General features: G+C 53.7%; 1 protein-coding gene across 5 annotated transcripts in view; it reads right to left on the bottom strand.

Moving 5' to 3' along the window:
- LOC140425604 (copine-4) overlaps window positions 1-27,196 on the bottom strand; it is a 620,467-nt gene that overhangs the window by 538,023 nt on the left and 55,248 nt on the right. The gene's annotated exons all lie outside the window — the stretch shown is intronic.

The raw sequence follows: 27,196 nt of genomic DNA, 5'->3' as shown, positions 1-27,196 counted from the left end.
GTGGCGAAGTTTACAAAGGTAATCCCAGTTTAGCGCCCAGGCAGATAAACGATTGGCCACCAATGGTCGATAAATTAAAGTTGCGGCTAGACAAGAGGCAAGAATCGGGAGTGATATCTGGCAGGTTTGTGGGGTTGCAGAAGATTACAGCGATAGGGAGGGGTGAGGCTCTGAAGGGATTAGAAAACAAAAATGAGAGTTCTAAAAATCGAAGCTTTGCTTAACCCGTTGCAATGTGAGTCAACAAACGCGAATGGGATGGTTAGAATATGGTGGCAGCGTTTTGAGCACAAGTTTAGGTCCTTTAGCTCTTGTCCATGTGACTAACCAGGGCCATGATGTGGAGATGCCGGCGTTGGACTGGGGTGAGCACAGTACGAAGTCTTACAACACCAGGTCAAAGTCCAACAGGTTTGTTTCGATGTCACTAGCTTTCGGAGCGCTGCTCCTTCCTCAGGTGAATCTCTGGGTGGGCCCCTCACCTGAGGAAGGAGCAGCGCTCCGAAAGCTAGTGACATCGAAACAAACCTGTTGGACTTTAACCTGGTGTTGTAAGACTTCGTACTACACTAATCAGGGCAACAACAAAAAAAAATCAAACTCTCATTCAATCTGTACAACGTGCCCTGTCCTTTCCTTGCACAGTTTTAGGATATCTGAGCGGTAATTTTCCATCCTATATTCCAGCCTGATCAATTAAGTGCTGGGTCCCACACTCAATGCAAAGGACGGGAAAGTGTAAAAAGAAACTAGATGTGGAAGAGTAACAGGCTCCTTCGATTTCAAACGGTGCTCCCTCGGGCGCACGTGCCTCTCACAGAAGTGCCCTCAACTGCCTGCGTTGTACTACACACCTTCATTATACACCTTTAATATATAGTCGATATCCAGTTCGAATACCCTGTGGTATGCTATTATCATAAAGTTCAGTTAGAGTCCACTTTATATGCTCCACCCGTATTGTAAGACTCTCAGTTTAACATTCCCTCAGTGATATTCCAAACCCTCATAAAAGAGCTCTGACACTAATAGTAGCAACATGATTTAATGTAAAAGCTAGTCAAGCAACAGTTAAGCATTTGTGTGTGGGGGGGGGGGGGGGGGGGTATTTTAATGTTTCTTATTTTACTGCAAAAAGCTTCAAAACCTTTCTTTCTGTAATGATACATTTTTGTAGGTATGTTCCATCCCTCAGTCTCTCATACACATGTCCTACAAATTCCCACAAACTCTCATATGTTGAAGCTCATATGTTCAGATTTTGTTCTATTTCTAATAACCTTAAAAAAATCGATGTCCTGTAATCTCAAAAATGTGGCGTGTTCACCCTTTCAACTGTAGCCGCTAAGACCAATGGCACCCATTTATTCAATGCAGTTGAATGCTGAGGAAGCAAGGAAATGAAAATCGCTTATTGTCACAAGTAGGCTTCAAATGAAGTTACTGTGAAAAGCCCCTAGTCACCACATTCTGGCGCCTGTTCGGGGAGGCTGATACGGGAATCGAACCGTGCTGCTGGCCTGCTTTGGTCTGCTTTCAAAGCCAGCGATTTAGCCCAGTGCTAAACAGCCCCTGGACGAATAATCCAAGGACTCAAATCACACCACCACAGCTGGGGAGTTCCAAATGTTAGGTATGATAAATTGACCTTAGTCTCTAAAAAAAAGGTTAGATGGGTTACTAGGTAAGGGTGGAGGCATGGGCTTAAGTAGGGTGTTCTTTCCAAGAGCCGGTGGAGACTCGATGGGCCGAATGACCTCCTTCTGCACTGTAAATTCTATGTTTCTATGAATTAAATAAATCTGGAATAGATGGTTAGTGTCTGTGATAGTGACCATGAAACTACCAGGTTGATGCTTAATTTTTAAAATCTGCCGGTTCATGAATGCCCTTTGGGGAAGCAAGTCGGCTGCCCTTACCCACACCACAAAATGCTTTAGTGACCATTTACTCAAAGGCTCAACTGAGTTGATAAGAAGGTGACTCCACACCAGGGGCGAAATTCTCCGGAAACGGCGCGATGTCCGCCGACTGGCGTCCAAAACGGCGCAAATCAGACGGGCATCACGCCGCCCCAAAGGTGCGGAATGCTCCGCATCTTTGGGGCCGAGCCCCAACATTGAGGGGCTAGGTCAGCGCCGGACTAATTTCCGCCCCGCCACCTGGCGGAAAAGGCCTTTGGTGCCCCGCCAGCTGGCGCGGAAATGACATCTCCAGGCGGCGCATGTGGGGGCACCCCCCGGGGCCAGATCGCCCCTCGCCCCCTCCCCCCCCAGGACCCCGGAGCCCGCCCACGCCGCCTTGTCCCGCCGGTAAGGTAGGTGGTTTAATTTACGCCGGCGGGACAGGCATTTTAGCGGTGGGACTTCGGCCCATCCGGTCCGGAGAATCGAGCGGGGGGGCCCGCCAACCGGCGCGGCCCGATTCCTGCCCCCACCGAATCTCTGGTGCCGGAGACTTCGGCAACCGGCAGGGGCGGGATTCACGCCAGTCCCCGGCGATTCTCCGACCCGGCGGGGGGTCGGAGAATCTCGCCCCAGATCCCAAGGGCAATTAGGGATGGGCAATAATCACCGGGTTTGCCAGCAACACATACATCCTAAGATCGAATACGAAAAGAAAAATCGACACTGTGATCTACGTGGAGTATTTAATTGTTTGGCATTTGATTATATTGACTGCTCATTGATGTATTAGATAAACCTGAGTGTGGTGACTGGGAAAGAGAAACTAAACTGAAATAAGCTGCTGTAGGCAAGAGAGCAGACATTTTAAAGCATTGAATAAAACTCCGACACACAGAACCTGGAGGGTCATCTCTTCTTGCCTCAAGAGGGGGAGGGCTTACCCTCTTTATAAACACTGGCACATTTCCCAAACCCTCAGTCGTGATGCTATCCACTTTTGATTAATAACCCCACAGCAAACTCAAGATAGGCTGAACTCACAGAGTTAGATTATTTGCATGCACTCACAATGCAGGAGGAGATCATGGGCGGGATTCTCCAACCCCCCCCGCCGGTCGGTGAATCATTGGGGGGCGGCGTGAATCCCGCCCCTGCCGGCTGCCGAATTCTCCGGCGCCGGGGATTTGGCGGGGGGTGGGAATCGCGCCGCGCCACACCGGTCAGCGGCTGCTGGCAGCGCCCCCCCCCCCGACGATTCTCCGGCACACGATGGGCCGAGTGGCCGCCCGTTTTCGGCCAGTCCCGCCGGCGTATATTACACCAGGTATTTGCCGGCGGGACCTGGCTGCGCGGGCGGCCTCCGGGGTCCTCGGGGGAGGGTGGGGGAGAGCTGGCCCCGGGAGGTGCCCCCACGGTGTCCTGGCTCGCGATCGGGGTCCACCGATCCGCGGGCGTGCCCCATAGGGGCACTCTAATCTTCCGCGTCGGCCGCTGTGGTCTTCCGCGATGTCCGATGTGGAGAGGAACCCCCCCCCCCTCTGCGCATGCACTGGAAGGATGGCGCTCCCGCGCATGCGCGGCTCGCACCGGCCAGCGGAGGCTCTTCGGCGCCGGTTGGCGTGGCCCCAAGCCCCTTCCCCGCCGGCCGGCGCAAACCACTCCAGCGCTGGCCTAGCCCCTGAAGGTGCGGAGGATTCCTTTGGGGCAGCCCCACGCCGGAGTGGTTCATTCCTTCACGCCAGAGTTGTCCACTCCGCCGATTCCCGCAGAATCTCTCCCCGTATTCATACAGTAATAGAGAGATAGAGAAAAGAAATATTTACAGGGCAGGGACCACAGAAAAAGAAATATTGTTTCACATGAGTCCAGAGTCAAACTTCAATGAGGTATTACGTCACGGTGGTCAGCAGGCTAAAGTCCGATGCTGGATAATTTACTTTTCCAGTGAAGTTACCTTCACACAATGAGGTAGGCATGCAGAGATGAAAGAGCCTTACAGGCAATGGTACAGAAGTTCCAGCAGGAACAGTGCAGATATGGCCAGGTATTCAATCTGGGCAAAGTCCTGTTTTCTGTGTTGCTACTAGTTAGGCAGCAAAATAGCAGACTGAGATAATGCGGTAAAGCAAGGCATTATAACTGGTTCCACCAGCTAAAGATTCACTTGACTCTCTCATCTCCATATTGTCTTTGACAATGGAAGGCATATCCCTCATCTGAGTTCCCAAGATGGTTACATATTATAACCATGAAGATTTCCTTACTAGACTTTTGGGCATTAGATGTGACTTTGAGATGTGATTATTGCCCATCCCTAATTGCCCTTGGGATCTGGGGCGAGATTCTCCGACCCCCCGCCGGGTCGGAGAATCGCCGGGGACTGGCGTGAATCCCGCCCCTGCCGGTTGCCGAAGTCTCCGGCACCAGAGATTCGGTGGGGGCAGGAATCGGGCCGCGCCGGTTGGCGGGCCCCCCCGCTCGATTCTCCGGACCGGATGGGCCGAAGTCCCACCGCTAAAATGCCTGTCCCGCCGGCGTAAATTAAACCACCTACCTTACCGGCGGGACAAGGCGGCGCGGGCAGGCTCCGGGGTCCTGGGGGGGGGGGGGGGGGCGAGGGGCGATCTGGCCCCGGGGGGTGCCCCCACGGTGGCCTGGCCCGCGATCGGGGCCCACCGATCCGCGGGCGGGCCTGTGCCGTGGGGGCACTCTTTCCCTTAAGGGCATTTAAAAGTTTATTGGATAAACATATGGATGATAATGGTATAGTGTAGGTTAGATGGCTTTTGTTTCGGTGCAACATCGTGGGCCGAAGGGCCTGTACTGCGCTGTATTGTTCTATGTTCTATGTTCTAGAAGTCCAGAAGGAGGCCATTCGGCCCATCAAATCTGCACCGACCCTCTGAAAGAATACCCCACTCAAGCTCACTCTCCGCCCTATCCCAATAACCCCTTAACCTAACCTACACATATTTTGTGGACACTAAGGGGCAATTTAGCTCGGCCAATCCACCTAACCTGCACATCTTTGGACTGTGGGAGGAAACCGGAGCACCCGGAGGAAACTCACGCAGACACGGGGAGAACCTGCAAGTTCCACACAGTCACCCAAGGCCGGAATTGAACCCGGATTCCTGGCATTGTGAGGCAGCAGTGCTAATTACTGTTCCACCATGCCGCCCCCTTGAAAGGATCTTTGAGCTCAGAGGCAAATAAGACTCGGGTTGGCCAAACCAGACTTATGAAAGGCAGATGGCCTTTGTATCGTTCTCTTTGAATTTGGTCTGTGCAGCCCACAGGAGTATCATTAGTGCCTCAGACAGGGAGGAGTGGGCTTCCTTGATAGAGCCGGAAAGCTCCTTTTGTGTGAGGGTTACAGACAGACATCGCTTCAGCAGTTTTAAAAGGCTTTTGTCCAGTTTTTAAAATTTTAGAAATAGCCAAGATACCTCTTTATTTTTTATAAAGATATGCAAGTGAGGTGTTGGTCCCATCACATCTCAAAGTCACAACAGCACACATGCACAATTGAAGAAAGGCACAGGTCTAGCCTTTCACTGTATCAGACACTGCACGAAACCTGTCTATCATCTCCAAATTCCAGCAAGAAATTCCCCTTGTTGACGGCTCTGCACTTATTACTCATAGTGGAGCTGTTCCTAGCAAGATTCACCATGAATAGGATCATCTCCTGAGCTTTGGACTGATAACCTCACAGAACTAAACTTGTTCTGCCCAAGACAATCGCGTTAGCCTGTACTTTCACTTAGTCCTCAATTCCTTTCCACAGCAGGTATTTATTCAGTAGACTTTTGGGGAAGAATTGATTTGGACTAAAATACCGTTACTGCCCCGCTTCCTACATTACGACAGTGACTACACTTGATAAAGTGTTCAATTAACTGCGGGACATTCGGAAACATTCTGAGGCCATGAAAGGTTCTGATTTAGAGAGATTTAAAAAATCAACTGACCTCCCCTCCCCCAAATAGTTATTCATGGAAGTTACTCTGCAAGGTAACCAATATGACTGATAAGTCAGGGAATGCATCTTAACATGAAGGATAACTTTTAATAAATTGCGAGGGGAGTGAGTGGCCAATAATGTTGAAATCATGAAAAATATTCATTGCACAAAAGATCTCTCCAACTCATTCCCTGTTTCTATACAAGGCGAGTAACTCACCTCCTGACTCCCCAAAGCCTGTCCCCCATTGACAAGGCACAAGTCAGGAGTGCGATGGGATACTCTCCGCTTGCCTGGATTAGTGCGGCCCCAATAAAGAAACTTGAAACCATCCAGGACAAAGCAGCCCCGCTTGATCAGCACCCCATCCACCACCTTCAACATTCACTCCCCCCACCACCAACACACAGTGTCAGCCGGGCGTGCAATCTACAAGATTCACTGCAGGAACTCACCGAGGCTCCTTCGACAACATCTTCCAAACCCGTGACCTCGGCCATCTGGAACAATTAGGGCAGCAAATGCGGAGGGACACCACCACCTGCAAGTTCCCCTCCAAGCCACTCACCTACCTGACTTGGAAATATATTACCGTTCCTTCACTGTCGCTGGGTCAAAATCCTGGAACTCCCTCCCTAACAGCACTGTGGGTGTTACCTACACCACATGGACTGCAGCGGGTTCAAGAAGAACGGCCACCACCACCTTCTCAAGGGCAATTAGGGATGGGCAGCAAATGCAGGCTTTGTCAGGAACACTCGCATGCCACAAAAGAATAAAGCAACAACATAAGATTGAGGAAAAAGAATGCCTCTGTCGACGTATGAATCAAAATTGTAAACCAGCCAACTTGCTAAGGTTCCAATAGACAAAGCTCCCAGCGGAGATCTTGCCCCACAGGCAGTCCAAAGCAATAAAATCGCATTAGAAAGATATGCCTGAACTTAAAAAAATATTTGCACACAACAGGAATGAGACAGAAAAAGAATGTGGTAATGAAAACATTAATTCAAAGCTTGTTAATGAATACATAAGTAATCGGAAGAGAATTTAAAGTGCCATTCGACCCATCGAGACTGCACCGGCCCTTAGAAAGAGCTCCCTATTTAAGTCCACAACTCCACCCTATCCCCGTAACCCAGTAACCCCACCTAACCTTTTTGGACACTAAGGGCAATTTATCATGGCCAATCCACCTAACCTGCGCGTCTTTGGACTGTGGGAGGAAACCGGAGCACCCGGAGGAAACCCACGCACACACGGGGGAGAACGTGCAGACTCCGCACAGACAGTGACCGAAGCCAGGAATCGAACCTGGGACCCTGGCGCTGTGAAGCAACAGTGCTAACCACTGTGCTACCGTGCCGCCCTGAAATAGTGAACCAGATGTGTTTGCGACAATGGTTTCATTACCTCAGTTACTAAGTCTAGCTTTCCAATTTCAGGTTATTAATTGAATTTCACCAGCTGCCGTGCTGAGATTTGGACCTATGTTTCTGGATCATTAGCCTGGGTCTGTGGATTACCAGTCCAGTGACATTACCACTACACCACCATCCCTGTTTTGATGCAGGAAAGTAACATTAAGGAAACCACCCGGCAGGTTCCTCGACCTAAGCCAGCTTCACAAGGGGAATATTAACAACTGGACGTCGGCCAAAAATTAGAGGCCCTTGGGTTTGCTGCCCCACAGCCACTTGCAACACAGAGCAGACTTCGCCATGTTGTTGCCAACCGATGCCATGCCAAAGGATGGGGTTGATCACAGAACCGTTGGGTGCAGAAGGAGGCCATACAGCTTATCGTGTCTCCTGCCTTGCCCCCATTTCCTTCATGAGACCCTGGCAGATGCTGAGATGCAACACCACGTAGGCGACCAGACGCTGAATACCCCATTCACAGCCCCACAATCTCGGTCACGGTTCCAGGTTGCTGATCGTAGACCTGTTCCTTTGGCAAGAGATCTTTGTGGCTCAGTCAGTCGCACCTTCGCCTCTGAGTGAGAAGCTTGTGGCTTCGAGTCCTTTTGCTGGGCTGGAGAACAAAAGTGAAGGTTGGCGCTCCAGCGTAGTACTGAGGGAGTGCTGCACTGACAGAGGTGCCATCTCCTGGATGAGCTGTTAAATTGAGGCACTGTCTGCTCTCCCAGGTACACACAGAATGCCACTTGACATTATGCTGAAGACGAGCAGGGGAGTTCTCTCAGGTGGCCTGGCCAATATTTATCCCTCAATCATCACAAAAAAAACCCAGATTCTTTGGTCACCATCACATTTCTTTCTGTGGGAATTTGCCAGGTGCAAATCTGCTGCCGTTACCATGACGACACTTCAAATGTACTTTATTGGCTGTCAAGTGCTTTGGAACTTGCTGAAAGTTGTGAGAGGCGCTGTAAGAATGCAAGTCTTCGCTCTTATTTCACCCAACAGGGATTTGGCACAGAAGCAACCAGGGTAAACGCGGGCAGGCTTCGATCAGTCGAGGCGGAGGTGACAGTGGGTCGTGCTTTGAGGTCAAACCACAGTGGTACGTGTGGCAATGAGAATATCAGAGAGAAAAGCCGATTCAGACATGAGGGGCTCAAGTGGGAGAGGGTTAGTGACAGTGGGCGAGAGGAATCTATACCAAAATAGATCAGGAGAGCGAAATAATGGAGTTTCATTCATGAGACCCCCTGATTATCAGTTAGTTACATCCTCAATTATTTAATGTCAGGCTATAATCCGTCTATTTCCAGCATTTAAGAACTATTGGTCACTGAGTTTCTTCAGTTCAGAGAGCTACTGATTTAGAAACTATCCAATCAATAGTTCAACCTTTTCATTTCAGTTGGTGAATTATTTATCAAAGCCGATGAATTCAGTCAACAAATTAATTATTTATGTCTGCCATGTCGTACGTTTATCAATTGCTGGGTCAGGTGGAGAAATATAATAATCCAGCCCCTTACTTGCCTCATAATTTCTTACAACATTTTGCTAAATAATTGTTTTTCAATAACACAGGTGCCCTCAAGAATGTATTCATGAATCCAGTTATTCAATCATTTATTTAATGAGCCCAGTTCAGCCAAGCCATTACCTGCGAGCGCACTCATTTATGAAGGGGGTTAAGTTCGGGAAGGGAAATTCCCTGCAGGGGTGACGGCTGAATGGGCCTGTGATGGGCCAAAATTCATGGAATGGTACAGCACAGGAGCTGGCCATTCAGCCCATCACAACCTGTGTGGAGGTCGGGGTATGGGAGGTGCTGTCTAAGGAACCTTGATGCGTTCCTGCAGTGCATCTTGTAGATGACACACACGGCTACCACAGTGCATTGATGGTGGAAGGAGTGAACGTTTAAGGAGATGCTTGGGGTACCAATCAAGGTGGCTGCTTTGTCCTGGATGGTGCTTGAGCCTGTCGAGTGTCATTCAAGCAGCACTCATCCAGGTAAGTGGAGAGCATTGCATCACAGTCCTGACTTGTACCTTGTAGATGGTGGACAAGCTTTGGGGGGGGGGTCAGGTGGTGATTTACACATCACAGAATTCCCAGCCACTGGCCAGCTCAGTATTTATATGGCAGGTCCACTTATGTTTCTGATCAATGGTAACCCCCAGGGTGTGGGGTACTCAGCAACGATGATGTCACTGAGTGTCGAGGGAAGATGGTTTGATTCTCTTCTTTCGGAAATGGTCATTGCCTGGCACCTGTGTGGCACAAATGTTACTTGCCACTTGTCAGCCCCTGAATATTGTCCAGGTCTTGCTGCGTTTGGACATGGACTGCTTCAGTATCTGAGGAGTTGCAAGTGGTGCTGAACATTGTGCAGTCATCCCCATTTCTGACTTTATGATGGAAGGCAGGTCATTGATGGAGCAGGTGGAGATGGTTGGGCCTAGCGCACTACCCTGGGGAACTCCTGCAGTGATGTCGCAGCACTGAGATCACTGACCTCCAACAGCCACTACCATTTTCCTTTGTGCCGGGTATGATTCCAGCCAGTGGAGAGTTTTCCCCCTGATTCCATTGACTCCAGTGTTACTGCGGTCCCTTGGCGCGTCACTCAGTCAAATGCTACCTTGATGTCAAAGGCAGTCGCTCTCACCTCACTTGTAACAATACAATATCTGTACCTGATTCAAACCAAAAACTCAAACCACAGCACTTGTAAATAAAAGACAATATTTAATTCCTGGCTTTCTTTCTGAGCTGCCACTGTGTTTGGACCAGGTTGAATTCTTTTGACTATATGTAGCAAAATCCCCAGGAAACATCATTTTGTTCTCATTAACTGGCACTTCGACATTTTTGAGCATAAAGCCTTTTCATTAAAAATGCTGGAGAACGTATCCCATCGTTATAAACCTGCCGAGACAGAATTCATCAAGTAATAAAAGGATTCTTGGCACTCTGCATAAAACTGAAAACATGACATTTAATTCCAAACTGCCTCTCTATATGAACTGTCAGCTTCAAAATGAGTTCACTCAAAAGCCGATGACTGCATTAAAACTGGCGGAGGCAAGGGCAGGGAGATGCAACGCTATGGAGGCAACTTTTCTGTGTCTGATCATGTGAGTGTGGCAACTTATCATAGATTATCATAGTATTTACAGTGCAGAAGGAGGCCTGGGTAGCACCCTACCCAAGGTCAACACCTCCACCCTATCCCCATAACCCAGTAACCCCACCCAACACTAAGGGCAATTTATCATGGCCAATCCACCTAACCCGCACATCTTTGGATTGTGGGATGAAACCGGAGCACCCGGAGGAAACCCACGCGCACACGGGGAGGATGTGCAGACTCGGCACAGACAGTGACCCAAGCCAGGAATCGAACCTGGGACCCTGGAGCTGTGAAGCAATTGTGCTATCCACTTATCTACACTCACAGTGCTTGACTAGTTAAGTCTGAGCGTTGACTCAAAGAAAAGTAAACAGACAATGTAGGTACTAGTGGCTGAGCTGCGAGATATTTTTCAGCGTGGTATAAAACTGTAAATAAAGTTCTGGCACACTTAAAAGCTAGAATCATTTCTGCATTGCTGTGAAGGCAAATTGGGGATATAAATTACACAACAGAGTTGTTGCCGGTGGTGTTGAGATAGGCACGATATGGAATTGGATTTCAGCAGGAGGCTGAGCCATCAGCATCACCATAAATCAGAAGATGAAGAGGGGCTGGAATCCGAGACAAGGGGACAGAGATTGTGATGAAAACAAGAGACAATGGGCTGGATTCTCCTTAGCCCAACGCCAAAATCCTCTTCGGCAATCAGGTGGAGAATGGATTTTCGCACCAAAATCGGGGCCGGCTCCGGTTTGACGCCCGTCCGCCGTGCTCTGCCCCCTCCAAACTGGTGTCACCGCGATGCACGGCGCGCGCCGTTTCAACGGTGTTGGCGCGTCACTGGCCGGCGCACCCGCCATGTTCCGTCCCCATGGGCCGCGTTTCCACCGCCGCAGGCCACCTGTGGTCCCAACTGTGCGGGAACCCGGCGGGCTGGCTGCGGACTGTGTCCAGCGCCGCCACACACGGCCGGGATCCATGCCGCTGGCCTGGGGGGGGGGGGAGCTTCTGCAAGGGCTGGGGCGACTGGTGGGTGGGTGGCCAGGGGGTGGGCTGTGGGGCCGCGGTTGGCGGGTTGGGGTCACGCACGGCCAGCGCCGTGTTGTGTGGCGCGACTGGTGCAGGTCGTCAGCCGCGTGCATGTGCGGCCCGGAATCTGACTATTCTCCAGCTGGATCGGCGCAGTCCGCGGGACTTTCAGTCGTCGCCTGTGCTAGCCCCTCACCGGTACTGCAATCGATGAGGGTTTCACCCCGATTTTTCGGTTGTAAAAGTTCACACCTGCTCCGCTGGCAACAGTACTTAGTCTCCCAAACGGAGAATCCAGCCCAATGAGTTTAGTCTTGCTGTTCACGGGTTTGAGGGGCTGAATGGTCTCCACCTGTTCCTATTTTCCTTCGTTCCCAATATTCAACTGGACATAATCCTGGATCTCCAAGGACTGGATGTCGGACAAGCAGTCTGACCACACGGTGGGTGTGGGAAGATGAAGCACGCTCAGTAATGAGCTTGTGGAACCTGACACTACTCCGATGACGGGGTTGAGGGGTAGCAGGGAGATAGGGAGGAGGATGGACCCTGGGTAAGGTGAGGTGAGGGGGGAAGACACAGAGGTAATAGTCTGAGGATGGGGAAGAAAGCCTTTGCTGGAGATCTAGCTGTAATTAGACAGGAAGGACAGGAGTCAAGCGAAGACTATGGCACTGAGCTGATAAGAGAGGCATTGGAAGAAGATGTTGTGGTCTGTTGATGTCGAATTTGTGTTGTAATGAAATGCATGCTTTAAATTGGTAATTAAGCACAGCATTCCCCAAAGCCATCCGAGATGCCAAGAGATCATGGGCGGAATTCTCCCCCCCACCCCCCATGCCGGGTGGGAGAATTGCCGGGGCGCCGCGCGAGTCCCGCCCCGCCCCGGCACCCGCACGCGATTCTCCCACCCCCCCCCCCCCCAAACTGGCGGGGCGAGAATCATGGCTGGCCGCTCGGAGAATCACCGGTCGCCGTTTATAACGGGCGATTCTCCGGCCCGGATGGGCCGAGCGGCCTGCCCAACACGACAGGTGCCCGCCGGCGCCGTCCACACCTGGGGCGTCATTCTCCGACCCCCCAGCGGGTCGGAGAATGGCCGTTGGCCGCCGTGAATCCCGCCCCCGCCGGTTGCCGAAGTCTCCGAAGGGAGAAAAGTCGGCGGGGCGTTAATGGCGCCGCTGACGTCGGAGAATGTCACGGGTCTGCGCAAGGCAGCCGATTTTGGGCCTGCCGATATTCTCCCTTCTGGATGGGGGGTTGGCCGCTGGGCAGGCGATGGCGTGGCAGCAGTCTGAATGTGTGGGGAGAGGTGTGTCTCGGGTTGTGTGTGTGTGTGTGCGGCGGGGGGGGTGGTTAGAGTGGGCTGGGCTCCGGGGGAGTGCCGGGAGGGGGGTCCGTGCCGGGGAGGAGGATGGGGGGTCCGTGCCGGGGAGGAGGTTGGGGTCCGTGCCGGGGAGGGGGATGGGGGGGGGGGTCCGTGCCGGGGAGGGGGATGGGGTGTCCGTGCCGGGGAGGGGGATGGGGGGTGGTCCGTGCCGGGGAGGAGGTTGGGGTCCGTGCCGGGGAGGAGGATGGGGGGGGGGGGGTCCGTGCCGGGGAGGGGGATGGGGTCTGTGCCGGGGAGGGGGATGGGGGGGGTCCATGCCGGGGAGGGGGATGGGGGGTCCGTGCCGGGGTTGGGGGGGGTGGTCCGTGCCGGGGAGGAGGTTGGGGTCCATGCCGGGGAGGAGGATGGGGGGGTCCGTGCCGGGGAGGAGGTTGGGGTCCGTGCTGGGTAGGGGGGTGGGGGTTCCGTGCCGGGGAGGGGGATGGGGGGGTCCGTGCCGGGGAGGGGGATGGGGGGGGGGCCCGTGCCGGGGAGGGGGACGGGGACGAGGGTCCGTGCCGGGGAGGGGGATGGGGGGGCAAGTGAGTTGGTCCACCTGGCCAGGTGCCAGCCTCCAACAGTTGGACCCATGCGGTCCATGCCACCTGGCTGGGGGGAAGGAGGGGATATGGGCAATGATGACATGTCGTTGTTCCCCCCCCCCCCCCCCCCCCCCCCCCCCCCCCGCAACCAGGCCGTCATGTTTTCAGACCATCCAGCGATGTTGGCCGCCGTGGTGGCAGCCGCTCATGTCTATGTTGCCCTGGATGAGGAGGAGGAGGAGGAGCGTGCCAGAGAGGCGGCACAGCCTGCCGCAGAGGGGCAGGCGGCAGCCGCCCAGGCTGGAGGGACACCTGACCGACAGGACGAGGAGGGGGAGGAGGACGTCGCGGCCCCACGGCAACGGAGGCACCCGAGGGCGCCCCGTGTGTACCGGCCCCGGCAGTCATACCAGGACCTCACGGACCGGGAATGCAGGAGGAGACTCTGGATGAGGCGGGAAACCGTGGCACACATCTGCCACCTGCTGGCACACCTGTCACCGCGTGGCACTGGCGGGGGACACCCTCTCCCCGTGTCCGTCAAGGTTACGGTGGCCCTGAACTTTTATGCAACGGGGTCATTCCAGGCACCGAGTGGGGACCTGTCCGGCATATCGCAGACATCGGTGCATCGGTGCATCCGGGCAGTGACAGACGCCCTATATGCCATGGCGCACCGCTACATCCGCTTCCCTGTGGACCGGGCCAGCCAAGATGCCCGGGCCGTGGGCTTCTCTGCCGTGGCCGGGTTCCCCATGGTCCAGGGCGTGATCGATGGGATGCACGTCGCCGTGCGGCCACCTGCAGATAACAGGGCCGTGTTCACCAATAGGAAGGGGACCTATTCGATGAACATACAGGTGGTCTGCGACCACCGCATGATGATCCTGCAAGTCTGCGCCCGTTACCCAGGCAGTGTACACGACTCATACGTGTTGTCGCGGTCATCCATCCCCGGCATGTACGAGGGACGCCATCCCCGGCTAAGGGGCTGGTTGCTGGGCGACAGGGGCTACTCATTGCGATCGTGGCTGATGACGCCTGTACGGAGGCCACGCAATGAGGCGGAGAACCGCTATAATGATGCCCATGTAGCGACAAGGGGAGTGATAGAGAGGTGCTTTGGCGTGCTGAAGATGCGTTTCAGGTGCCTGGACCTCTCTGGGGGCGCCCTCCAGTATCGGTCAGATAGGGTCGGCCGCATCATTGTGGTGTTCTGCGTCCTGCACAACATAGCCCAACAGAGGGGCGATGTGCTGCAGGCAGAGGAGGGCGGAGTGGAGGAGCAGCAGGAAGAGGCGCAGTCCTCCCCAGATGAGGGGGCTGGGGGCAATGGTCAGGGCAGACGGGGTAGACACAGGCGGGTGGCTGTCCACCGTTACCGGCTGGCCCAGCGGGCACGGGACAGACTGATAGCCGCCCGCTTCACTGACTAGATGGGCGTGGGAATCGGGTAGTGTGGCCACAGACCGCACACCATGGCAACAGCCGACCACCCACACCCCCCACCCATCCACCCACCCAGCACCCTCACCCCCCTCCCCAGCCCCACCCACCCCACCCGCATGCACACCACCCCCCCCCATTGCCGATCCACCTGCGGCACAACGGCCGGGCTCACACAGTTGCGGGTGGACGCGTGTCTATTGCAGGCCATGGAGGATGATGACAACCCGCCCTGCGGTGAGCTCCTGGCTCCACATCGTTGGACTATGTCTGACCCATGGCCACAGTACCACCATCCACCCGGACCATCCCTGCATGCGGCTGTGACACTGCAGCGCACGGTCCCGTCCTCTGCCCGAGGGGATGTTGATGGCGGGCCAGGGGGAAGGGGGCAGACTCACCTGGGGCTGAGGTAAGACCACCCCTCACACACACACTTGTGCTCAACGTACATGACACCCCCGCATGCTTTGGACAGAGCACAAAGGCAGCTTCTGTAGGTGTAACATTGACTTTAATAACCAAACGAGTTCATGCACGTGCCCTAGCCCCTAAAACTCATCTGTGCCCTGCACCCGTGCCAACTTACTCAGTGTCTAATTGTTTGGCCTTACGGGCCCTTTGACTACGTCTACGTGGTTCCCCAGACGGTACAGCAGAACTGGAGGTGGACTCCTGTGATTCCTGCCCTCTGACACTGGATCCCTTTGGCGGCCGTTTCCTGGGGCGTCCTGGCCTAGATGGGCCAGGCTGCGGCCCGGGCGACTGGGATGGCGAGCTGCCAGCCTCTCCTGCCCGTTGCCCACCCGATGCACCTGGGACGGAAGGGGGGGGGGAGTCCGAGGTGTCGCGGTGTTCCCGGACCTCCCCTACAGGGGGACCCGGGACGGACCACACCACCTCCTCCTCCCTCGGGGTGCCCGATGGCCCCCAGGCCTCTACATGGGTGGGGGATGTGAACGGACTGGCCATCCGACGCCCCCCCGGCATCTGGCGCTGCCAGTCCTGGAGGCCCGTGCTGGTATCGACAGGGGTCTGCAGGTTTGCAGCCATGGAGCCCAGGGGGTTGGCAAACCCTGTCTGTGACAGTGCGATGCCGGCTCGCGCATGGCCACTGGCGCCGATGCCCTCAGCGATGGCCTGCAGAGACTGGGCCATGGCCTGCAGAGACTGGCCCATGGCCTGCAGAGACTGGGCCATGGTCTGCTGAGACTGGGCTATGGCATGCTGAGACTGGGCCATGGTGTTGAGCGCCTCTGCCATCTGGCGCTGGCACTGGCTCATGGCCTCCTGTGAGAGGGCAGCTATGTCGTGGGCCACAGACGCCGCCTGCACGGAAAGCCCCAGGCCTCGCAAACCGTTCCCCATGTCTGACACCGTCGCACCCATTGCCTCCACCGCGGACGCCACCCGTGCGGTGTCGGCCTGGGTGGCACGCATGACCGGCACCACTTCCAGCTCCTGGACGCGGGTGGACTCCTCCACCTGCGACCGCAGCCGCCGCAAGCTGGCCGTCACCCTCTTCGCTCGTCTCCGGGTCGGTGGTTGCGTCGGATCTATGTGTGGGTGTGGAAACTCCAGGAACCCGGGATCCATCTGGGCGGCAGATGTTCGCTTGGGCTGGGCTGCCCTCCGACCGCCCGGCCCCTCTGCTGTTCCTACCTTCACCTGCTGTACCGGGACGGCTGTGTTGTGCGCACCAGTGAGTGTACCAGACGCCTCATCACTAAAGTGCCCAACCGAGGTGAGTGTTTCTGCGATGGTGGAGGGTGTTGGTGACAGCAGTGGCGTTGTGTCGTGCTCTTCGTCCCACTCTGAGTCCATGGCACTTTGGGGTGGGGGTTCGTCTCCACCCATCCACTCTGAGTCACTGTCCGGTATTTCGTCTTCCTGGGTAGTGCTGCCCCGGGTAGGGGTGTCCTGGGTAGTGCTGTCCCGGGTAGGGGTATCCTGGGTAGTGCTGTCCCGGGTAGTGGTGTCCCGGGTAGTGGTGTCCTGGGTAGTGGTGTCCTGGGTAGTGCTGTCCCGGGTAGTGGTGTCCCGAGTAGTGGTGTCCCGGGTAGTGGTGTCCCGGGTAGTGGTGTCCTGGGTAGTGGTGTCCCGGGTAGTGGTGTCCCGGGTAGTGGTGTCCTGGGTAGTGGTGTCCCGGGTAGTGGTGTCCTGGGTAGTGGTGTCCTGGGTAGTGGTGTCCCGAGTAGTGGTGTCCCGGGTAGTGGTGTCCCGGGTAGTGGTGTCCTGGGTAGTGGTGTCCCGGGTAGTGCTGTCCCGGGTAGTGGTGTCCCGGGTAGTGGTGTCCCGGGTAGTGGTGTCCTGGGTAGTGGTGTCCTGGCTCGGATGTGACGGGGGCCTGTGGCTGCCCCCCTCGTCGTTGGGTGGCACACGCCTGCGTCATCACTCCCGCACGTGACGGGGGTGTCGTCTCCCTGTTGCTCCAGGTCTCTCCGTCTCCCGTGGTGTGCGAGGGGCATCCTGCGGGCGTCGCATGCCGGAGGGTGCGGGTCTCTCCGTCTCCCGTGGCCTCCGAGGGGCATCCTGCGGGCGTCGCATGCCGGAGGGTGCGGGTCTCTCCGTCTCCCGTGGCCTCCGAGGGGCATCCTGCAGGCGGTCTGCATCTGCGGGGATGGGTGCCTCGACGTTTGCTCCTGCGATACACAATGAAGCATGCATGGTTAGACACGCAGGCAGTGATCAGGTGATATGGGGGAGGGGGGATATGGGGGAGGGGGGATATGGGGACGGGCTGTCGGTGGCTCACTTGCTACTACGCCCCCGACCTCTGCATCAGCAACCTCCTGGTCCTCAGCACCGCCACCCAGTTCCAGGGCCCTTTCCTCGTGTACGGTCAGTGGCCTCTCATCAGCGGGGACTCCTCCAGTCCTCACATGCTTCCTATTGTTGTGTGCGCGCTTCTCCTGTGGCGAGGGGGTGGGTGGGGGTGGTGGCAGGGGTAAAAGGCAACAGTGTTAGGCAGGTATATGAATGCACGCCATCGGTTGCGCGTGTATTGCAGAGGTTAAGGTTAGGGCTGGATTCACTTGGGGATATGGGGGAGGGGGGATATGGGGGAGGGGGGATATGGGGGAGGGGTGATATGGGGAGGGGGAGGGGGGGATATGGGGGAGGGGGATATGGGGGAGGGGTGATATGGGGAGGGGGGATATGGGGGATATGGGGGAGGGGGGATATGGGGGAGGGGGATATGGGGGAGGGGGTGAAATGGAGGAGGGGGATATGGGGGAGGGGGGATATGGGGGAAGGGGGGATATGGGGGAGGGGGGATATGGGGGAGGGGGGATATGGGGAGGGGGGTATGGGGCAGGGGGGATATGGGGAGGGGGATATGGGGAGGGGGGATGGGGGAGGGGGGATATGGGGGAGGGGGATATGGGGGAGGGGGGAATATGGGGAGGGGGGATATGGGGGAGGGGGGATATGGGGAGGGGGGATATGGGGGAGGGGGGATATGGGGAGGGGGGATATGGGGCAGGGGGATATGGGGAGGGGGGATGGGGATATGGGGGAGGGGGATATGGGGGAGGGGGGATATGGGGAGGGGGGATATGGGGAGGGGGGATATGGGGAGGGGGATATGGGGAGGGGGGATGGGGATATGGGGGAGGGGTTATATGTGGGAGGGGGGATATGGGGGGATATGGGGGAGGGGGGATATGGGGGAGGGGGGATATGGGGGAGGGGGGATATGGGGGAGGGAGGATATGGGGGAGGCTCACCCTGCCTGCTCTGACGAGGTCGTTCACCTTCTTGTGGCACTGGGTGCCTGTCCGTGGTGTCAGGGCCGCAACGGTGACGGCTTCTGCCACCTCCCTCCACAGACGCCGGCTGTGGCGTGGGGCAACTCTGCGGCCGTGCCCGGGACACAGGGCGTCCCTCCTCTGCTCCACCGCGTCCAGGAGCGCCTCCACATCCCGTGACTGGAACCTCGGGGCTGAGCGGCGGCCAGCCATCCAGTCGGGTGTTCCGGTCGGGTGGGGGGAGCAGCGCGGCCTTATGAGCCGTCACGCCGTGCGACGTGTATGATGCTGCACGTAATATGTAATATGATGCTGCACGTAATATGCTCCACGCAAGCGCGGAACCCGTCACGTCGCTGCTAGCCCATTTCGGGCCGGAGACTTTTGAACCATTTTTCCGCCGTGATGCAAGTCGGATTTGCGCCGATCGGCGGACTTTGCGCCGATAACGGAGAATTTCGCCCCTGGTCGCTGCCGGCGGGAACAGCGCGGGAACACTGGGGGGGCGGCGTGTGGGGGGGGAGGGGGGTTCCTGCACCGGGGGGGGCCTCAAAAGGGGTCTGGCCCGCAATCGGTGCCCACTGATCGGCGGGCCGGCCTCTCTGAAGGAGGACCTCCTTTCCTCCGCTGCCCCGCAAGGTCGATCCGCCATCTTCTTGCGCATGCGCGGGTGACGTCATTTATGCGGCGCCGCTCCTAGCCCCCCGGGGGCGGGAGAATAGGGGGCTGGGAGCGGCCTCCGACGCCGGAGTTAAACACTCCGGTTTTCACTCCGGCGTCGAGACTTAATCTCCCAATGGGAGAATTGCGCCCACTATCAAGCTAGAGTCACAGATTAGCGTTACGGACTCTCGGCGGTTGTGGCAAGGCGTAAACAACATAACGGGCTACAAAGCGAAGCCGAGCAGTATCTCCAGCAGCAGCGCACCCCTCCCCGATAAACTCAATGCATTCTATGCTCGGTTCGAGCAGGAAACCAACAATCCACTGTTGAGTGCCCCAGCAGCGCATAACTCACCCATACCCACAATCATAGCTTCCAAAGTCAGATCGACTTTCCTGAAAGTGAACCCTCGGAAGGCAACGGGGTCCGAACAGGATCCCTGGTCATGCACTCAGTTACGTAATGGGTTAAGAGACATTGCAATTAGTTGTCTCATTTATGTTAAGTATCCATTAATTGACACTAATATGTAAAAGGGCTTCAGGTAGTCTCTGTCAGGTGATGTGTAGTTATAGTTTTGTGCAAAGTCTGTTGGAATGAAAAAAATGTGTGTTGGTGAAAAAGGAACAGAACTTTAGACTCGTCATATGACAGCAACTGGACAAGGATAGAAAAAGAGCAACTGCGAAGTTTAATTGGGCAACTGAACTGGTTAGATAGACAGACTAGACCGGACGTGAGTTTTGATGTCTTAGAGTTGAGTACAAAAATGAATGATCCTAAAGTGGAAGCCATAATAAGAGCAAATAAAGCGTTGGCCAAACTAAAAATGCAGGAGTGTGTTTTGAAGTTCCCAGTTTTAGGTGACCGTAGGCACTTGAAACTCATAGTTGATAGTGATGCGTCCTATGCAAATTTATGTGATGGGGTTTCAAGTGCAGGAGGTTTTATAATTTTCCTTCTGGGGAACAATGGTAAATGTTGCCCGCTTGTGTGGGAAACAAAGAAAATAAGGAGAGTGGTAAAAAGCACTTTGGCTGCTGAGACGTTAAGCCTTGTAGAGGCGGTGGATATGGCCTTTTATATAAGTCAGATATTGACAGAGATTTGGGGATTAGGGGATTTGGGTAATATACCTATTGATTGTCACATTGACAATAAATCCCTAAGGTAAAATGTGCACTCTACAAAAAGTGTCAATGAAAAGAGGTTACGGATAGACATCACAAGTTTGAAGCAGATGTCAGACAGAGGGGAAATAACAAAAATTAAATGGGTCGACAGTAACTATCAACTGTCAGACTGTTTTACGAAAAGAGGGGCGAGTTCACAGAAACTTTTGGATATTGTTAATGAAGGGCGCTTGTTTCTGTGACTGTTTTTTTTTCTTTCTCATCCAAACAAAAAAAAACACTGGGAAAAAAGGGGGGGACATCATGTGTATGTTTTTGAGTTTCTTGAAATTTTGTTTTCACGTAATTTTTTTTTCTCCAAGGAAGGGGAGACTGTGAAGTAATGGCTTAAGAGACATTGCAATTAGTTGTCTCATTTATGTTAAGTATCCATTAATTGACACTGATATGTAAACGGGCTTCAGGTGGCCTCTGTCAGATGATGTGCAGTTAGAGTTTTGTGCAAAGGCTGTTGGAATGAAATAAATGTGTGTTGGTGAAAAAGGAACAGAACTTTAGACTCTTCATATCACAGCAACTAAAACATCTAACACACTCAGAGCCTGCGCGGACCAGCTGCCAGATGTGTTCACGGACATCTTTAACCTGTCCCTACTCCACTCGAGGTCCCCACCTATTTCAAGAAGACCACCATCATACAGGTGCCAAAGAAGAACCAGGCAATGTGCCTCAATGACTACGATCCGGTGGCCCTGACTTCAGTCGTAATGAAGTGCTTCGAGAGGTTGGTCATGAAGTGCATCACCTCCACGCTCCCAGAATGCCTTGATCCACTGCAATTCGCATACCGCCGCAACCGGTCCACAGCAGATGCCATCTCCCTGGCCCTACGCTCATCCATAGAGCATCTCGACAACAAGGACTCCTACATCAGACTCCTATTTATTGACTACAGCTCTGCCTTCAACACCATAATCTCAGCCAAGCTCATATCAAAGATCCAAAACCTAGGACTTGGCTCCTCACTCTGCAATTGGATCCTTAACTTTCTGACCCACAGACCACAATCAGTAAGAATAAACAACAACACCTCCTCCACAATGGTCCTCAATACAGGGGCCCCACAAGGCTTCCTACATAGCCCCCTACTATACTCCCTGTTCACACACAACTCCATCTACAATTTTGCTGACGATACGACCATAGTGGGCCGGATCTCGAATAACGATGAGTCAGAATACAGGAGGGAAATAGAGAACCTGGTGGAGTGGTGTAGCGACAACAATCTCTCCCTCAATGTCAGCAAAACTAAAGAGCTGGTCAGTGACTTCAGGAAGCAAAGTACTGTACACACCCCTGTCAGCATCAACGGGGCCGAGGTGGAGATGGTTAGCAGTTTCAAATTCCTAGGAGTGCACATCTCCAAAAATCTGTCCTGGTCCACCCACATCGACGCTACCACCAAGAAAGCACAACAGCGCCTATACTTCCTCAGGAAACTAAGGAAATTCAGCATGTCCACATCAACTCTTACCAACGTTTACATGCATCACAGCCTGGTATGGCAACTGCTTGGCCCAAGACCGTGAGAAACTTCAGAGAGTCGTGAACACCGCCCAGTCTATCACACAAACCTGCGTCCCATCCATTGACTCCATCTACACCTCCCGCTGCCTGGGGAAAGCGGGCAGCATAATCAAAGACCCCTCCCACCCGGCTTACTCACTCTTCCAACTTCTTCCATCGGGCAAGAGATACAGAAGTCTGAGAACACGCACGTACAGATTCAAAAACAGCTTCTTCCCCACTGTTACCAGACTCCTAAACAACCTTCTTATGGACTGACCTCATTAACACTACACCCTGTATACTTCACCCGATGCCAATCCAATTGGGGAAAGATTCGGCGATCACTGTAAAATAATTTTTTTCATTTCACTCTGAGCGTCTCGGAGGAACTGGGAGAGTCTGTGACTTTGCCTTTCCGCCTTGGAAATAAAAATGTTTTCAGGTACAGGTTTGTTCTTGCTCAACATGAACATGTTGGCCATGTCAAAGGCTGCAGACAGGTGGGATAATGCTCTATGTTCACAGAGGATATTGTTTGTGACAGGTGCAGAAACATGGAGGGATTCATCCATGGAATTCCAGGAAAGCTGGGCAAAGAGGCAACAGCATATGAAAGGACATTGGGACCAAATGGAGACCTAGAGAAGCAGAGGTACTTTGCAAAGACCAGAGGGGCTTGACATTTTTTGAAATGAGGGCTGAGATGTTATCATGGCAGTCTTACCTTGAGCACTTGAGGGAATCATTTACGAAGCCAGCAGGTCTGGAAGCATGGTGGTCAACAGTTTACAGGAATAAATGTAAGAGAGCAGCAGGTGGGGGGCAATGGATAAGTTGAGCGCAGACAGATCACAAAGGGCAAGAAAGCTAGGGAAAGATTTGGATTCAATGCAGTTCCATCAGTTCGTTCCATCAGATGTACGAGGCAAGTTTTTTTTACACAGAGGGTAGTGGGTGCCTGGAACTCGCTGCCGGAGGAGGTGGTGGAAGCAGGGACGATAGTGACATTTAAGGGGCATCTTGACAAATACATGAATAGGATGGGAATAGAGGGATACGGACCCAGGAAGTGTAGAAGATTTTAGTTTAGACGGGCAGCATGGTCGGCACAGGCTTGGAGGGCTGAAGGGCCTGCTCCTGTGCTGTACTTTTCTTTGTTCTTTGTTCTTTTTTCCAAATGTTTGACAACTTACTGAGAGTATTGCCTCACGGCGCTGAGGTCCCAGGTTCAATCCCGGCTCTGGGTCACTGTCCGTGTGGAGTTTGCACATTCTCCCCGTGTTTGCTTGGGTTTCGCCCCAACAACCCAAAAATGTGCAGACTAGGTGGATTGGCCACGCTAAATTGCCCCTTAATTGGAAAAAATGAATTGGGTACACTAAATTTATATTTAAAAAACTTACTGAGAGTAATTTTCTTCTGTTTTTAAAATAATTTTCTCTCTGAAATAAACACAACTCTGCAAAGACCATTTCAATTCACAGCCGCATTACTGCGATAAGTTAAAACGATTACTCTTCAATCCTAGATGTCTCAAATCTTAATCTGTGCCATAAATATCCATTACAAATTGTTTACACTACATTATGCCGGTAATATTTCAATATGAACATCTTGCAGTTCATGTAACACATAATTTGTGTCACATTTCAGTTGTTTTTTATTTAATTTTCAGGATGGCTAACACATTCCTATTTTAGTTTTGCACTAGTCATTCAGCAAACAGGTACACCAGCTCAGTTCCAGTCAATGCCAAATGTAAAGTGCCTCATTATTTCCCAACATTTACATTTACCTCACCAAGTCACTAGCTGCAGCCAGATTGAATAATGTTCCACTGCGCACTGTTAGAAAAACAAAGGTGGTTTTAAGGGATTTCTATTTGTATTCGTAAACTTTAAAAATAAGGTTCAGTTTTAAGTGAGTTTAATTTAATTTTTCTAGGTTTGGAAAGGTAAAACCATGTGTGGGCTTTGGTTAAGTTCCTTTCCGAAACTTGTTGCTCTTCAGGGGCGGGATTCTCTGACCCCCCCGCCGGGTCGGAGAATCGCCGGGGGCTGGCTTGAATCCCGCCCCCGCCGGTTGCCGGATTCTTCGGCACCGGAGATTCGGCGGGTGCGGGAATCGCGCCGCACCGGTTGGCGTGCCCCCCCCCGGCGATTCTCCCCACGGGTGGGCCGAAGTCCCGCTGCTGGAATGCCTGTCCCGCCGGCGTGGATTAAACCACCTCTCTTACCGGCGGGACAAGGCGGCGCGGGCGGGCTCCGGGGTCCTGGGGGGGGGTCGCGGGGCGATCTGGCCCCGGGGGGTGCCCCAGGGTGGCCTGGCCAGCGATCGGGGCCCACCGATCCGCGGGCGGGCCTGTGCCGTGAGGGCGCTCTTTTCCTTCCGCCTTCGCCATGGTCTCCACCATGGCGGAGGTAGAAGAGACCCCCTCCACTGCACATGCGCGGGGATGCCGTGAGCGGCCACTGACGCTCCCGCGCATGCACTGCACGGCAATGTCATTTCCGTGCCAGCTGGCAGGGCGGAAATCAGTCCGGCGCGGGCCTAGCCCCTCAAGGTTAGGGCTCGGCCCCTCAAGATGCGGAGGATTCCGCACCTTTGGGGCGGCGCGATGCCGGACTGATTTGCGCCGTTTTTGGCGCCGGTCAGCGGACATCGTGCCGATTACGGAGAATTCCGCCCCTGATCTCTATACTTGAAATGAAAAATGAAAATCGCTTATTGTCACAAGTAGGCTTCAAATGAAGTTACTGTGAAAAGCCCCTAGTCACCACATTCCGGCGCCTGTTCAGGGAGGCTGTTACGGGAATTGAACCGTGCTGCTGGCCTGCCTTGGCCTGCTTTCAAAGCCAGCGATTTAGCCCTGTGCTAAACAGCCCCTTGTTTTTGTAACCATTACTCTAGGGTATAGCTTTACTTCTAGCAAAGCTGAGAGAGATGTTCGCTCTCTAGCCTTCTAAATGAACTGCTTCTGGCAGAACTGAGAGCTTATAATAATCATAATAATCTTTATTGTCACAAGTAGGCTTTCATTAACACTGCAATGAAGTTACTGTGAAAAGTCCCGAGTCGCCACAATGCAACGCCTGTTTGGGTACACAGAGAGAGAATTTAGAATGTCCAATTCACCAAACTGTGTTCCTATTGTGCTTAGAGGGAGCTACAGCGTGAAGAATAAATAAAAGGCATAAACGTGTGGGTGGAGGCCACTTTCCAGAGGGAAGGGCTTTCCTTTGTTCTTAGTTTTAGTTTTAGCTGAATTTGAGGGCAATTTAAGATAGATAGTGAGAGAGAAGGCAGCTACGGTAACACAGTGGTTAGCACAGTTGCTTCACAGCGCCAGGGTCCCAGATTCGATTCCCTTCTTGGGTCACTGCCTATGCGGAGTCTGCACGTTCTCCCCATGTCTGCGTGGGTTTCGTCCGGGTGCTCCGGTTTCCTCCCACAAATCCTGAAAGGCATGCTGATAGTGTAAAATCCTGAACTGGATCCGACATTAAAAATGGAGCAGAAGCTTGGCTTACGAGGGTCATTTAAAAACCTGGACTGGATTTCAGAATGCAAACCATTAAGGGAAAGCATTATTATGAGAGAAGATTTTAAAGTGTGTTTTTGGGAGTGGAATTTGAAAGCTCTCATGTGACCATCATCTGGGGGGGGATCCTGAGGTGAAATCCATAGACACTAACTTGGGTTCAGAGCGGAGTGTGTGTATTTGACCACAGTCTTGTGTGCTTGGAAGGGACTTTGTGTTAATATGAACATTGCAGTTTGCGATATACTTTGTAATCCGTGTCCATCCGAAAACCTGTGTGTAATTATTAAGCTATAGGGGAGAGTAAAGGTGTATTGTATCACACTCCAAGTTTTTCAGATTAATAAATGTTTTTTTCTTGCTGTTAAAACTAATTAGCGGTCCTGTGACTCTGTTCCTCCACGTTTTATTTTTTAAAGTAAAAGTTACGGGCCAGGATTCTCCGTCGGCGAGAGTCTCCGTTCTGCCGGCAGTGCACCTGCGCCCACGGGTTACCCGGTGACGTGTGGCGGTCACGATGCGTAATCCCACTGGCAGATGGTGGGAACAGAGAATCGCGCTGTCGGCAAGGGAGCGCCGCCGAGGAACACACGGCTGGCGGACCGGAGAGTCACGCCCACAGCCTTTTGAGCCAGTGTTCCATTGAATCTTCCCGCCCAGGTGTAACATCAACTTGAATCGTAACAACTCCAGTATATGAGTCACAATGGATCAGAAATCTATCATCATAGAATCATAGAATTTACAGTGCAGAGGCCGTTCGGCCCATCGAGTCTGCACCGGCCCTTACAAAGAGCACACTACTCAAGCCCGCGTATCTATCCTATCCCCGTAAACCAGTAAACCCCACTTAACCTTTTTTGGACACTAACGGCAATTTAGCGTGGCCAATCCACCAACCCGCACATCTTTGGACTGTGGGAGGTACCGGAGCGCCCGGAGGCAACCCACGCAGACACGGGGAGGACGTGCAGACTCCGCACAGACAGTGAACCAGCCGGGAATCGAACCTGCGACCCTGGAGCTGCGAAGAAACTGTGCTAACCATTGTACTACCATGCTGCACAGGTGAAAGAGAGAGAAAAAAACGAAGTGGCGCTGCTGAGGAGTCCCTGCCATAAGGAGTGGCGGGTAAGCGCTCACAGTGCGCCAGCTGGGACCTTCGAACTGGCGCGGGAAGCGTTCCCTTTCAAAGGGAAGGGGTAGAAAGGAGACGAGAAAGTTGAAGAGAATGAGTAAAAAGAGAGAAGGATCAGCGATAAAATCAGACGGCATAACAGCTGTGGCTAGAATCGTAGAGTACAACAGCACAGGAAGAGGCTATTCGGCGAGTCGTGCCAGCTGCCAGACCTTTACAGAACTGCCCACTTTAGTCTCGCTCCCCAGTGCTAGTTCTGCAATTTTGGCCTTTCGAGTTCGCACACTTGGACGGCTGTGGAAACCTCCATCCACATCACCCCGCCTGCAATCCATGACCTTTATGGCATTTATTCCCATGGGAGAGGATCTCTGAGGTTATCATCGAATCCATACAGTGCAGAAGGAGGCCATTCGGCCCATCGAGTCTGCACCGACCTTGTGAAAGAGCACCCTACCGGGGCCCACTCCCCCCCGCCGCTATCCCTGCAACCTCGCCTAACCTCATCTTTGGCTACTGTGGGAGGAAACAGGAAACTGGCACAGACACGGCGAGAATGTACAAGCTCCACAGTCAATG

Source organism: Scyliorhinus torazame, chromosome 6, assembly GCF_047496885.1.
Source record: "Scyliorhinus torazame isolate Kashiwa2021f chromosome 6, sScyTor2.1, whole genome shotgun sequence".
Lineage (NCBI taxonomy): Eukaryota > Metazoa > Chordata > Chondrichthyes > Carcharhiniformes > Scyliorhinidae > Scyliorhinus > Scyliorhinus torazame.
The sequence above is the reverse complement of the archived record's forward strand: the minus strand, read 5'-3'. Positions and strand labels throughout refer to the sequence as shown.